This window comes from Lissotriton vulgaris, chromosome 11, assembly GCF_964263255.1.
Source record: "Lissotriton vulgaris chromosome 11, aLisVul1.2, whole genome shotgun sequence".
Taxonomy (NCBI): domain Eukaryota; kingdom Metazoa; phylum Chordata; class Amphibia; order Caudata; family Salamandridae; genus Lissotriton; species Lissotriton vulgaris.
The window spans coordinates 1070597590-1070610308 of record NC_141699.1 but is presented as its reverse complement, the minus strand read 5'-3'; positions in this window follow the sequence as shown (position 1 = coordinate 1070610308).

The window sequence follows — 12719 nt, the reverse complement described above, 5'->3', positions numbered from 1 at the left end:
ATGGAGGAGGGTGCGCAAAATGTAATTTGTCATTATCTGACATCAATAGAAGGGCTTTACCTGGATGGACTGTGTTATAGGAAGCCCAGCTAGGGGGTTGGGGGACTAAAACATATAGGCTTCCTCATAGCATCTACCTAGCCAGAGGAACAGCTGGGTGTTCAATGTGTGACACCAAAAAAGGGCTAATCAGAAAAGTCTCAGTAATCCATATGGCAACATGTGCAAGAGATAGTATCATATGACTAAAAAGATGCCGGAAGGGCAAGAATGGGAGTTGGTGACATGAGCAGTGGCCATGCACCCTTTTTAAAGGCAGGAACACTGACTACTGCAGTACAAATGCATCTCATGTGCGAGGAAAGAAGTGAAAAGGCAAACAAGAAAACTCATAGACTGCCTAGTTGAAAACACCTCGGGGAAAACTGTGTCAAAAGGTGAACACATTCAAGGGGGGAATAGGGCCCTGAAAGTGGCCCCCAAAGTTAGTTTCCGACAGCAAATCCATGTTGGAAAGGCTGACATGGATTGGCTATCAGAAACTGACATCATAGTCCCGAAGGCGGAAACGCTGTCCTTAAGGTATTATGAGGAGTTTCTGACCGACCAACGGGCTCCTTTAGCCCATCAGAAAGAGTTGGTAGGTCCATCCGACTTCTGCCTCCGGCCGCATACATCTTAACGTGTCAGTCGACCGCAGCAGCTGATGCCGGCCGGTCCAACCGCTATCCTAATTAGGAGTATTGTGGTTTAAACAATTAGGTTTTTGCATTAAAGGGCATCTGTAACAAAGTCAGTCTTTGATCACACTTTTACCAGATGTACATGACAGAGGCTTTTCCTTATGTATGATTATTTCTAAATTATGATTATCTTCTGTTCATATTGATTGCACATTTAAAATAAAATAAAATGCTTTAAAAACATATCAACATTGTAGGTAGTGACACATTAGTACAATCACTTTCAAGACCACAAAGTTTACTTCTTCAGATTTAACAACATTTATATGAGGATAACAAGGTCTAAGGTGCCCCTCCATAGGCTACAGGAGCCTATCCATGCCAGAATTTTAGAATATCAAAACCATCAATTTACATACAATTCATATAAATTTGAATAATTTGCATAGACAGTGGTTATTCTGTATTCCTGGCTCAACGTCTGATCCCCATGTGTTAAATTAAGTCTAAGTCATGTGACCAGAAATATGTTTTTACATCTATGAACCCCTGAAGCCAAAGAAGACCTTCTCCAACAAAGAATAACAGAAGAATGATCTGCTCCTTATATCTCAGACAAAAAAGATAGGTTTTTGGTTCCTGTGTCTTTGAGGATCCACAAACAACAGACATCACTGCAGTACATACCAGTGGGTGCTTAAATAGTTCATTGTAAAGCCTTCCCCAAAGTGTATTCTAAATCCTCCAGTTTAGTCCAGAGGAAGGCTGTCACTTTCAGCATTTATTCACAAACAAATTCACAAATTAGAAGACTGTGAAGGTCTTCACAAAACAAGAGCCAAAGAAGTTGAAAAAGTATCCCCGCAGGCTTATGACTATGATTGGAATACATTTTGACTTTTTTGAAATTCTCAAGCGATTTGAGTACTCAGAGGAAGTTACAGCTATCACAGTTTTCTAGAGGGACTTGCTGGGTTTTAGATGGTATGTAAATGTAAAAGGTGTACATGTAAATAAAAGTAAATAAACACACAGTATATTTACACTTGTTAGTAGAGGTGAGGACAACAATTTTGCGAAAAGCGAAACAGGGAAAACCAGCCGTATTTTTTTATTCGCCCGTAAAGCAAAACATGGATCCAGAAATGACCAAATTCACTATACAGGTGGACCCAAGAACCGGGAGGATTTCATGGTTCATTCTTTTTGGCTTTCCCTATCAAAATGAGGTTCAAGGAGAGCCTCACACACTGCCCGTGAACCAGGCTGTTCATATGGGTCACGTGTTTCTCAATGTACCTCGTTTCATTAAGGGGAAGCACCCAAACTGCCTTAACTAATCACTTCCTGGGGTTTATTTACAAGCTCATTTGCGTCGCCGGTGCATCACTTTTTTGGACACTCCAGGAGTGCAATGCGCTTACCCATATTTACAAGGCCACGTAAAGTCACCCTGCGTGACTTTTCATGGCCTTGTAAATATGTTTCCCTTCACACATTACTCTGCGTGACAGGGGAGTTCCATAGGTGTATCTGTGGGTGTTACCGTGCAACACCCTTGGAAATTGACACATTCCCAGATTCACAACATTTTGTAAAGCTAGGAATGCATCAGAATCCTACGCCTGCCCAGGGGAGGCTTCGGAGTTCAGCAACGAGGAGAAATACTTTTATTTCTTCTCGTTTTTTCCTCTTTCTATGCATGCTGCATTCTTCTGATGCAAGGGCAAGGGTGTCTGCGCTGGTGCACGGCTGCTGTTAATGCACGGGCGCAGGGGAGAAGGACCTGAATGTGCTGTATCTTGTAGAAAAGGGCGCATTCCTGCGACGCACGGCAGAGCAGCAGGAAGGCTTGCTGCTCTGCCGTGCTTCAAAACATTATAAATGAGGCCCCTTGTTTGTAAACATCATTTTCTGTGGTAGGTAAAAGCAAATTTTGTTGAATTTGTCAGAATGCACAAGAAATCTTACTTGGTTGCTTATTTTTGTTAGTTAATGAGGGAAATATTTTTCTTATGGAGAAACTCTCAACGCATCAAGGTGTGGCGCCGCGGCCACGGCGACTGACGCTGGAATCTGGGGTTCACGGTTCGATCACTGGCGGCAGGTCAGCCCAGCACCATGTGACTCTGGGCAATAGCTCGCTTATTCTTCCCGAAGGACCCCATCGCCAGGATCCTTTCGGGTAACTGCTCGAGCTTTACAAATACTGGATTTACATTTATTCCAAATGCCGACCTGGAATAGCAATATACTCCTGCCTTTGAGAAGAGTAAATCTTCGGTACATCTTACTATGTAAAAACTACAGGCTGATGCCTGCTGTCTCTTACGCTGCCACATTACTGCCTATCTATGAGATTCCTCATATGGTCCTCCCGCAGACATTCATGGTTTCTGACAATATCCGATGGACCCAGGCTTCCCGGACACACATCATACTACAAAATTAATTCAAATGATCACTTCTTATAGGGTCGACATGCATCATTTGGTCTACACCTAATAGTTAGGATCTCATTATGAGTTTTGTTATTTCACCCATAGTGCTTACACTGGATTAAATAACGCTCAATTCTATGGGTGCTCGAATTTCATTGTTAATTATTAATATCTTAATAAAGTACACTATCCACCCGGGAACTTCGGGCATCACACCATGGACCCTGGGACCTTGTTTCTCGTATAATGTAAATGTAAAATGTAATTACTTATTCTTTTATCCCTTATGTATCCAGCCCCCACCCCCCTCCAAGTCTTTTGTCTACTACTGCTGATTCCTGTAAAGCGCTCTGATACCCTAACGGGTCAAGTTCGCGCTCTATAAAAACTCTAAATAAATAAATAGAATCCCAGTAGGAGGGGCAAAACACATTTCGGCTGCCTTAGACTGCTCAGCCTGACCAATTTATTTGTACATTTATTTCAACTGCAATTTTGGGCATGAATAACATTTCTAAAGTGCATTGGGTAGAATTACGACCATATACTTCTGATGTTTTTCGGCATTTACAAGGCGTGCCAAACATTGGTTGTTTCTGGTGCGTGTGGTGGGATTTCTGACCTGCCAAACATGTCTGACATCTGTGGTAGGAAGGTTCTGTACTGGATTTATGACCCACATCTATTTAATTAAATTAATCAGTTACATTACATATGGGGACAGTATACTGATGTCAGTGCCTAATTTGCAAAAAAATAAGTGCCGGGGCTCTTGTCAGGAGGCCACTGAATCTTGCACAACCCACTACAACTACTAACCATCACACTTAAAAGAAGTGTGACAATTCCAGGCCCCCAAAGCAGCTACAAAAATGGCCAGGGCAATACGTATTAGTCACTTTTATTGGGTACTAAATTAATAAACAGCCGTTATGCTTATCTATGAATTGTGACTGACAGCACCATCGTGTGGCAGACTGTCATAAGTGCCCGTGTGGATAGTTAAGTGCCGGTGCTGAGCACCAGAAACCATCGGCTCAAATTAAGCACTGATCGATGTGCAATAATATTTAACTACTGCTACCATTGAGAAGTAAATCTTCGACAGGATTCATGGTGAAAATTTGCAAATACCCACAATCTAGTACGATTGTGGCGTTTCACCTGTTTTGGCTGGCTCAAATTGAGCTGCTGGTTACAGGTGGATCCCACCAGCACTATTTTGTGGGTACTTGGACTTATTTTCAATCATCAAACTTTGACCACAGCAAAAGAGAGAAAAGCAGCAATGGGAGAAAGATGCACACATGTATTATAGGCTCACTCTACACGCACTCACGTGAAATACAGATGGGTTGTCTGCATTTTGGATTTCAATACCAGCTGGATTTTTAATCTTTTTTTAGTTTTATTTAGCGCGAACTAGACCCGAGAATTCGGGTATCAGAGCACTTTACATGAGCACCAGTTTTGTTACAGAAGGACACACTCTTTTTTGTTAGGCAAGGGGAGATTAACCACTTCGATGCTGATGACGAGCTCAGCTCGTCATTAGGCTTACCAGCCGTGTGCTGATGACGAGCTGAGCTCGTCATGTAACGCGGTAATTTCAAAAATGCTGCACACAGCGGGAAAAGCCGCCGCATCAATGCGGTTAAGTGATTTGCCCAGAATCACAGCAGGGCACAATAGTCCTATAAAAGGAAGTGGGGGGACTGACAATATGCAAACGACCTCATGGCATCACGTGCTGGACGTGTCCCGTTGTCTGAAAATTACACCGGGACACGTTCAGCTTATTTCTGTGGGGTCCAGCTTCTTGGCAGGGGGGACGGCGTCCACCCTGTGAAAAGAGTGGGGGGGACTGTGTACCTGCGTGTACCCCGACTCGAGCCCTGTATCACAGGATGTTGTAGCATTATTCCCGAGACTCGAATCCGGTTTCCCAGCTTTGAGGTCGACCACTCTAGCCCTAAGGCTATCCTCTCCCCGAAGGGGTAAGTAGTCGCCCAAGGGGTAAGTAGTCCACACTCAAAAGTTCAGGCCCATTATAAATCACAAAACACGCTATGCTAGTCTAGTCCAGTTTTGTTTGTAGATTTATATAGCTCGACTTGGGTATCCAGGCGCTGTCCATGGGCACGGGGACATTACGTGATTTGCCCAGAATCACAGGATGTTTCGCCGACGCCAAGACTCGAACCCGGATCGCCAGCTCCTGAGTCGGCAGCTCTGGCCGCTGTGCCACATCCTCTCCCTGCTAACATCACCAATTTATGTGCTGTACTCAAGAGAGGTACAGTATTCCTCTGCCAACAATGAGGGCATGCTCAGTGACAACACTAGGCCACAGGACCTCACATTGTCCTGGACAGACCTTGGCATACGCGCTAGGTTAAAGTGAGGCCACAACCAAAATAAAGTTCAGGATACCTGATAACATGCATTTGAGCACTCATGGCAGAGGAACACACCTGTATACCATGCAGGGGACATTTCTGTCCCCTTGAGTTCTTGGCTGCCTCATCTACATATCCAGACATACATATTTATATCATGCTTGAATATACATGCAGCGTCATTATTTTTTCATATCTAAATATATTGTTATATCCTTGTAGAAAGTGTAAAAACACATGCATAGCTACAGGTACATATTTATCATATTTACATGCTCTGACATACATGTATTATCATACAAAGAAGCATAAAACCATATACATACACTCACATATATGTACTCATGTACCTATATGTTAACTCCATACTATGACATACATATTTTGTCCTTCACTTTGTGTGCATTACTAGTCCCCATTGGCAGCAAATGATGTATGTGCCAATAAGAATATTATGTGCCTAATACAGTCAAATATCATGGTCTAATTAGACAAAAATCAGTCTGTGTACATAGGGGATGCCCCTAAAATGGACTCGGGTATGGGGCAAGTGGAATGCTTTTCAAGATAATATTTGTGAGCCCCCACAAGAGGAATCATTGTCAGATGTCAGTAACTGAAAGGCCAAAGAGTGGGTAATATGTATCGCATGTGACCCCGTACAGACATATAGACAAAGGCGGACGAAGCAAACCGTGCTGACTGAGGTGAAAGATGTACAACTCATGTATAATCATTTGATAATAAAAATAAATGTATGCTCCCTGACATAATGCTGTACTGTACCGATTATCGTTCATTGTAAAATGCTAATAAAAATGATTTAAAAAAAAAAATAGGGCCTAATTAGAGTTAAAAAATATTGTTGCATTTTGTGTACATTTTCTATTATTACTGCTAATAGGGCAGTATAGGCTTCTCATTAACACCTCCACACCCCAGGATGAAGGTGTTCTGCAGGCTTGAAAGGCTTCTGGGGACTCAGTGGTGCATCACTTACTCCACAGGGGACCACAGGGCACCAGGAGGTTTGTGAACCAGCTCTCTGCGTCAACAGTTTAACGGAGACCTCATTAGCGGATCACCCACCGAGTCATCGCCGGCAGGGAAGGGGTGTCATGGCGGACTGCCCAAAGCTGTGATAAACAACGTAGATTTAATGTAAGAAGCACAGAGTACTGTTTGCAGGAGCTCAATTTAAAGATGTCACTGGAGAACAGCTTTGTTTTTTTATTTTTTTTATTTTTAAAAACAACTTGGAGAGATAGGACTACAAGGCAACCGTCTGTGTCCCAGTTAATATATTGAAAAACAAAAGAAGACGGTCAGGAACAAAATTGTCTGACAGTGTAGAAATTAGCACCTCTAAGGTTTGTTAATAAAACCCTCACACACCAACCTCGTTGGCGTCATGCTTCATCATCGGGTTCCAGCCAGGCGGCCGAATGCCACCTGGCTGTGCTTCAACACCTGAATTACAATGGAGCAGGTTTTTTTTTAGGTGATGTGATGGGTGACTAAGTGTGTGTATTTATAATTTAAAAATACCTCCAGAATACTCCCAAATGATTTATTCTCGGAGTTCTGGGGTATGGTTAAAATTGATAGAGAGTAGATGATTTCTTACAGGCACTATGTGTTGCTGTATGTATCATCAGATGGTCGACATGTTTCAGCCTCTGGGAAAAATATATCGGGCTTTCTTCAGGACCTCTCAAAAACAGTGTGAATAAGTGAGAATAAAGTGAGTGATAAAAAATTATCACATGTATTGCATATTTACATTCACGCTAAGGAATGTGTGTCATGCCGAGAGGACCGCCCGTTTTGTTGGCCTCTCAAAAAACTTTTATCCAGAATTAGAATTTCTAATCTTGGTTCCAGGATGCGGGGGGATTTTTATTGCCTCTCTCAGAGTACGATTTGATATTTGCGAGTATTCCGCCACTACACCTAGTATCCGTGTCCCCGGGACAAAGGCTGGCCGGAGAACAGCTGCCATTGCCTGAATGCTGAACCCAGCATTGTGGCCAGGCTTTGAGCACCTGGGGGTGTGTTTTATAGGGTGACCTGAATGCACACTGGGCATGTTCACCTGTTTTTTGCACCCTGGGGCACTATGGTATTACAGAAGAGGCTGCAGATGTTTGCATGGTGATAGTATGGACCGTGCTGGTGCTGTCTGCATGTCGACCTGATCCCAGGGAGCGTGCTATCATTTGCATGGAGCCGTGTCCTAATGCCAGTGGGCGGATCCCTCGCCTCTGCAGACATGCCATACTACAAACAGTAGTGCAGAGGCAAAAAAACATCATTAGGCGCTGTGACTGTGCACCACATAGAGGTGGCCGACAGCGGGTGCATCCCCTCAGCGTACCCCATATAAAGGGGGCATGGGTTTTCCTGGGACCCACCCCAGCATTCCCTTGCAGGTGGGTGAAGTCATTCACAGTGAACACCTACAAGGGAATTGTGGCTCCCCTTTGAAGCGCAGGTGCGGTCACCGCCTGCAATGAAAAGCAGGCCAGTGGCTTCAAAAAGCCGGTCTGCCTTTCAATAACACACTGTCGCTATGCAGTCACAAGTTCCTGTTCGTATTCTGAACCACTCATTGGTTGAATAGGGCACACTGTTCCAACACTCATTGGTTGAATAGGGCACACTGTTCCACCACTCATTGGTTGAATAGGGCACACTGTTCCACCACTCATTGGTTGAATAGGGCACACTGTTCCACCACTCAGTGGCTGAATAGGGAACACTGTTCAAGTCTGTGCCCGGCACAATCAAGCGAAGAGATATTGTTGGTGACCTTGGGGCTCATGGCTTTGCTGCTGGGTGATATCTACATTCAAGCGGCAAGAATCTGGCCTGAGAAGTGTCACCGCCTGCCACAACAGTCGGCTACAGGTTTACCGCTATGTACGCTATGTGTGCTGTATGACACAGCAGTTGAAGGTGTTCCCTTTAAGATGAGTGCCCTACTGGAAGAGGATGGAATGGTTCAAACTACAAGTGCCGAAGGAGGCACTGTGAAGAACTATGTACAAGGCCGCTCTAGAACAATTGGGGTGACCAAGTTAGATTGGACACATACCACACAGTGGCCCTGAAAAAGCAAGTGAGGAAATATTTTGGGAATTGTGCACTTCTACAAAGTCAAGAGGCCAACATGGTTAAGGTGAAATTCGGAAGGGAGTTCTCGTACAACAAAGGGTAGATTCCGATACCATCACATGGCCGAAATCAAGAGGGCTTATTTACAAGCCCAGGGCGCCACTATTTTGTACGTTCCCTTGGCGCACTGGGCTTACCCATATCTGCGAGGCCACTGAAAGGCACTCGGCGTGGCTTTTCGTGGCTTCATACATATGGTGTAAGGCAATGCAGCGCAAGTCGCTGCGTTGCCTCACACTGCCCCAGGGAGGCGTGCCATGAGCGTTGCTCTGGGTGTTTCCACTCAACGCCCATGGTTTTTGACATATTTCCAGATTTACAACATAGCGTAATTTCGAGACTGCAGCAAACCCCTGCGCCTCCCCAGAGGTGCTGTAAGGGTTCTTTTTGCGAAGGAAGGTGTCACTTCCTCAACAAAAAAAAAACAAAGTTTCAACGCAGACACCCTTGCACAGTGGTGCAAGGGTACCTGCGTTGGCGCATTGCAGCCATTTGTGCACCAGTGCTGATAAATAGAGCAGGAATGAGTCATATCTCATATGGCAAAAGGCAGGAAGCTTTGTGGCGCTGCCCTGCATCAAAATGCTGTAAAAGGGGCCTAAGGTCTTTAAAGACAGAATATCCGAGAGAAAGGAGCCCCCTACAGGTAATTAAACCCTTTTCACATAATTTGTAAATGGGTAAGGAAACACACTCTTCAGAATCCTCAGAAGAAACATGCATCATTCTTGGCCTCCCAGCTGATGCCTACAGAGGGACTTCTTAAGATAAGAGACCAGCATAGCAGGGACAAGAGAGAGGTTGCTGGAGGATTCCATTCACCAGTGTAAAAGAACCCCAGATTCAGCTGAGGACCATGAAAGCAAGAGAGGAACTTTAACATTCACACAGAGTGATCCGAAATTGGCTGAATTAGCAATTTTGGAGAAGGGCCCGTTGGCAACCGATCTCCTCTTTGGTGATATATTTGTAAAAGACCTGGGGAAATATGTAGCCACTTTCTCCGCGTGGATAACCCCATCCTCTCTAAAAACGTTCTCAACAGCAAGCATTTTTGCAAGGGTCAGGAGCTTCAGAGGTCATGCGTCGGGCTGTGGTTTCTACCAGGCTTCTTCCCAAGGTTACACCCACAGAGGAAGAGGAGCAAATTCCTACTCTGGCTCAAATACCTTCTACTCCTCCAGAGCACTGGGGGGCAGAGGCACTCCCAGAGGCGTAACTATCATGGAGGAAACTCAACCTCAGATTCCTCTTATGCAGGTAAAGATCTTTCCATGTTCTGAAGTTATTCTGGGGGGCAGAGCCAGGCATTTTCAACGCAATTGGGAGATGGTCACGCACAATGCTTAGATTTTTGATACAGTGCAGGGGTACAAGCTGGAATTTTATGGGACTCCCAAACAGGGTTCTTTCCTCTCCCCTCTCCATTTTCTTAGACAGAAAGTCTTTTCATCGACTCTGAGATCCAAGAACTGATCAAAAAGGAGGCGGTAATCACACAGACTTCCACCTTGCCCTCAACGTCAGGCAGTTAAATTCTAGGGTGGTCTATCACCACTTCAAAATAGAGGACATTCCTCTTCTTCAAGACCTCTTGCAAGAAAAGGGCTGGATGCTGCGACTTCACCTAAAGGATGCTTACTTAACAATTCAGATTTTCTCCCCACACAGGAGATTTCTCCAGTTTTACTGGCATGAGCAGTGGTACAAATTTGCAGCTCTACCATTTGGCCTAAACTCGGCCCCTTGGTGCTTCACAAAGTTTTTATGACCAGTAGTTGAGAACCTCCGAGAGAGAGGGGTGAGATTGAGTGTCTATCTAGATGACCTTCTTATCATGAACCAACACCAAGACACGGTCTTTCTTCTTCTATCTTGGTCCATCAACTTCTCCAGGACTTAGGATTCATCATCAATGTCATTAAGTCTCTCTTAGTTCTATCTCAGTCTGGAATTGCTAGGGTTCCAAGTAGATTCAGTCTTGGCACACCTCAAGCAAGCTCTCTCTCCCAGATATGGTGGCCATCAAGAAGCAACTGAGATGAGCTCTCGCCTCTCAGATGATCTTGATGCGGATAGTAGCCAGGTTGGGGAATTTTCTAGCGTCATCCACCCATTATATATTCCTGGGTTCTCTCCATTATCAAGCTATGGAAGGGCTCAAAATGTGTCCTCTTTGAAAAGGGCTGGCCTATTCAGAACAGATAATTTTGTCAGAGAAAGCCAGAAATAAGATCTCCTAGTGACTGGATCTCATAGATGCCTAGAACTGCAAGGCCATATTCACCAACATTTCTGAGGTGATCATAGAGTCCGATGCCAGCAGATGGGGCTGGGGTGGCCCAATTGCCATGGAAGGCAGATGGTCTTCAGTAGAAAGCCACCTCCATATCAGTTGCCTCAAGATTCTGGCGGGATGCTTTGCTGTCAAGACATTGGCTCCTCACAAGATTAAATGTCATATCCTTCTTCGGATGGGCAATACTTCTGCAGTGTGGTACATCAACAAGCTGAGGGGTACACTCGCGCCTCCTAGCTGACATGGCCAAAGATTTCTGGCCTTATTGTCTGAAGCATCAAATAGCGGTGACCGCAAAATATTTTCTGGGTCTGATAATCATAGTGGCGGACTGGGAATCTCAGTTCGTTCGTAACTCTAGCATCTGGAGACTTCACCCTCACAAATTCAGGATCATGACTCAGTTGTAGGTGCTCTGTGTGGTTGATCTGCTTGTGTTACATCTGAATGCGCAATCCAATATTTTACAGTTGGAGTCCGATCCCCCTGTCTATGAGTTTGGTTGCTTTTTTTCAGTCATGGGCGGGGAACTTTCTTTCCCTTCGTTTGTGATGATTCAGAGGGTTCTCGCCAAGGTGTGGTGACAGAAAGCAGAGCTGATAATGGTAATTCCCTGATGGAAAGAGCAACCGTAGGTTGTGGTGGCGCTATCGTGTGCCATAGCGGTGAGTATTCTGACCTGTCAGGACCTTCTCTCACATTGATAATGGAGGGCGGCTGCCCCTCATGGCTTGGGGGTTTCAGAAGAGGATGGCAAGTGGCAGGCATTTCATTAAAGCTGCTTTCTTCCTCTCCCAAACTAGGGCTCCCAGTGCCCATAAAAGACATGCTACCGCATGGTGATGATAAGTGAATTGGTGCGGTGAGCGGAGTGTGGTTTCTTTAGTGGCAGATTTACAAATTATTGTTAATTTCTTATCCCATCTCGCTGTGCAAGGCATGGCTTACAGGATGGTCAATAACTTCCCCTCTGCCTTCGCAGCTGGGCATTCTCATTTAGGAGGTAAAGCAGGGAACCCCATTGATTTACAAACTCCTTAGGGGTGTCAGGATGGTTCTCCCTCCCAACCCTAAGCACTCAGTCTTGAGGGATGGTCAATCAATCAATCAATCAATCAATCAATCAATCAGGATTTATAAAGTGTGGCAAATCACCTGTGAGTGTCTCAAGGCACTGGAGTTGGTAACTGCTTCACAGGGAAAGCAGTGAAACATTATGCAAAAGTAGCAGGAAGCACTCAGAAAAATGGGTGGAAAGGCAGTGGCAGCCCCCAAGCTCGAGTGGCCCCCCTCAGCACAGTAACCTGACCGGAGAGTTCCTGATTAAGACCAGAGGGGGGCCCTGCATGAACCTTGCAGGGGGGGTCCCCTCACGTTTCGTTACGCTGAGGAAAGGATGGTGAAAGCAGTCAAAAGAATGCTGCAAAAGCAGGAGAAAGGGAGAAGATGAAGGAGAAACCTGAGGAAATCGAGGCAAATGCGGGAGAAGGCACTCGGAAAAATGGCGGTGAGGAATGAGAAAGCAGTAAAAAACACAGGAACAGCAGAAGAAAGCATTCAGAAAAAGATGGAGAGGAGGGAGAAAGCAGTAAAAAACAAGGACAAATCAGGAGAAAGAGCTCAGAAAAACAGGGAGGAAACAGAGCGGTGCAGTAGCACGGGAGAGTTGGTCCTGTGGCCTGCTTAATGGGGTCATGCTGCGTTCTCCATTAACTAGGTC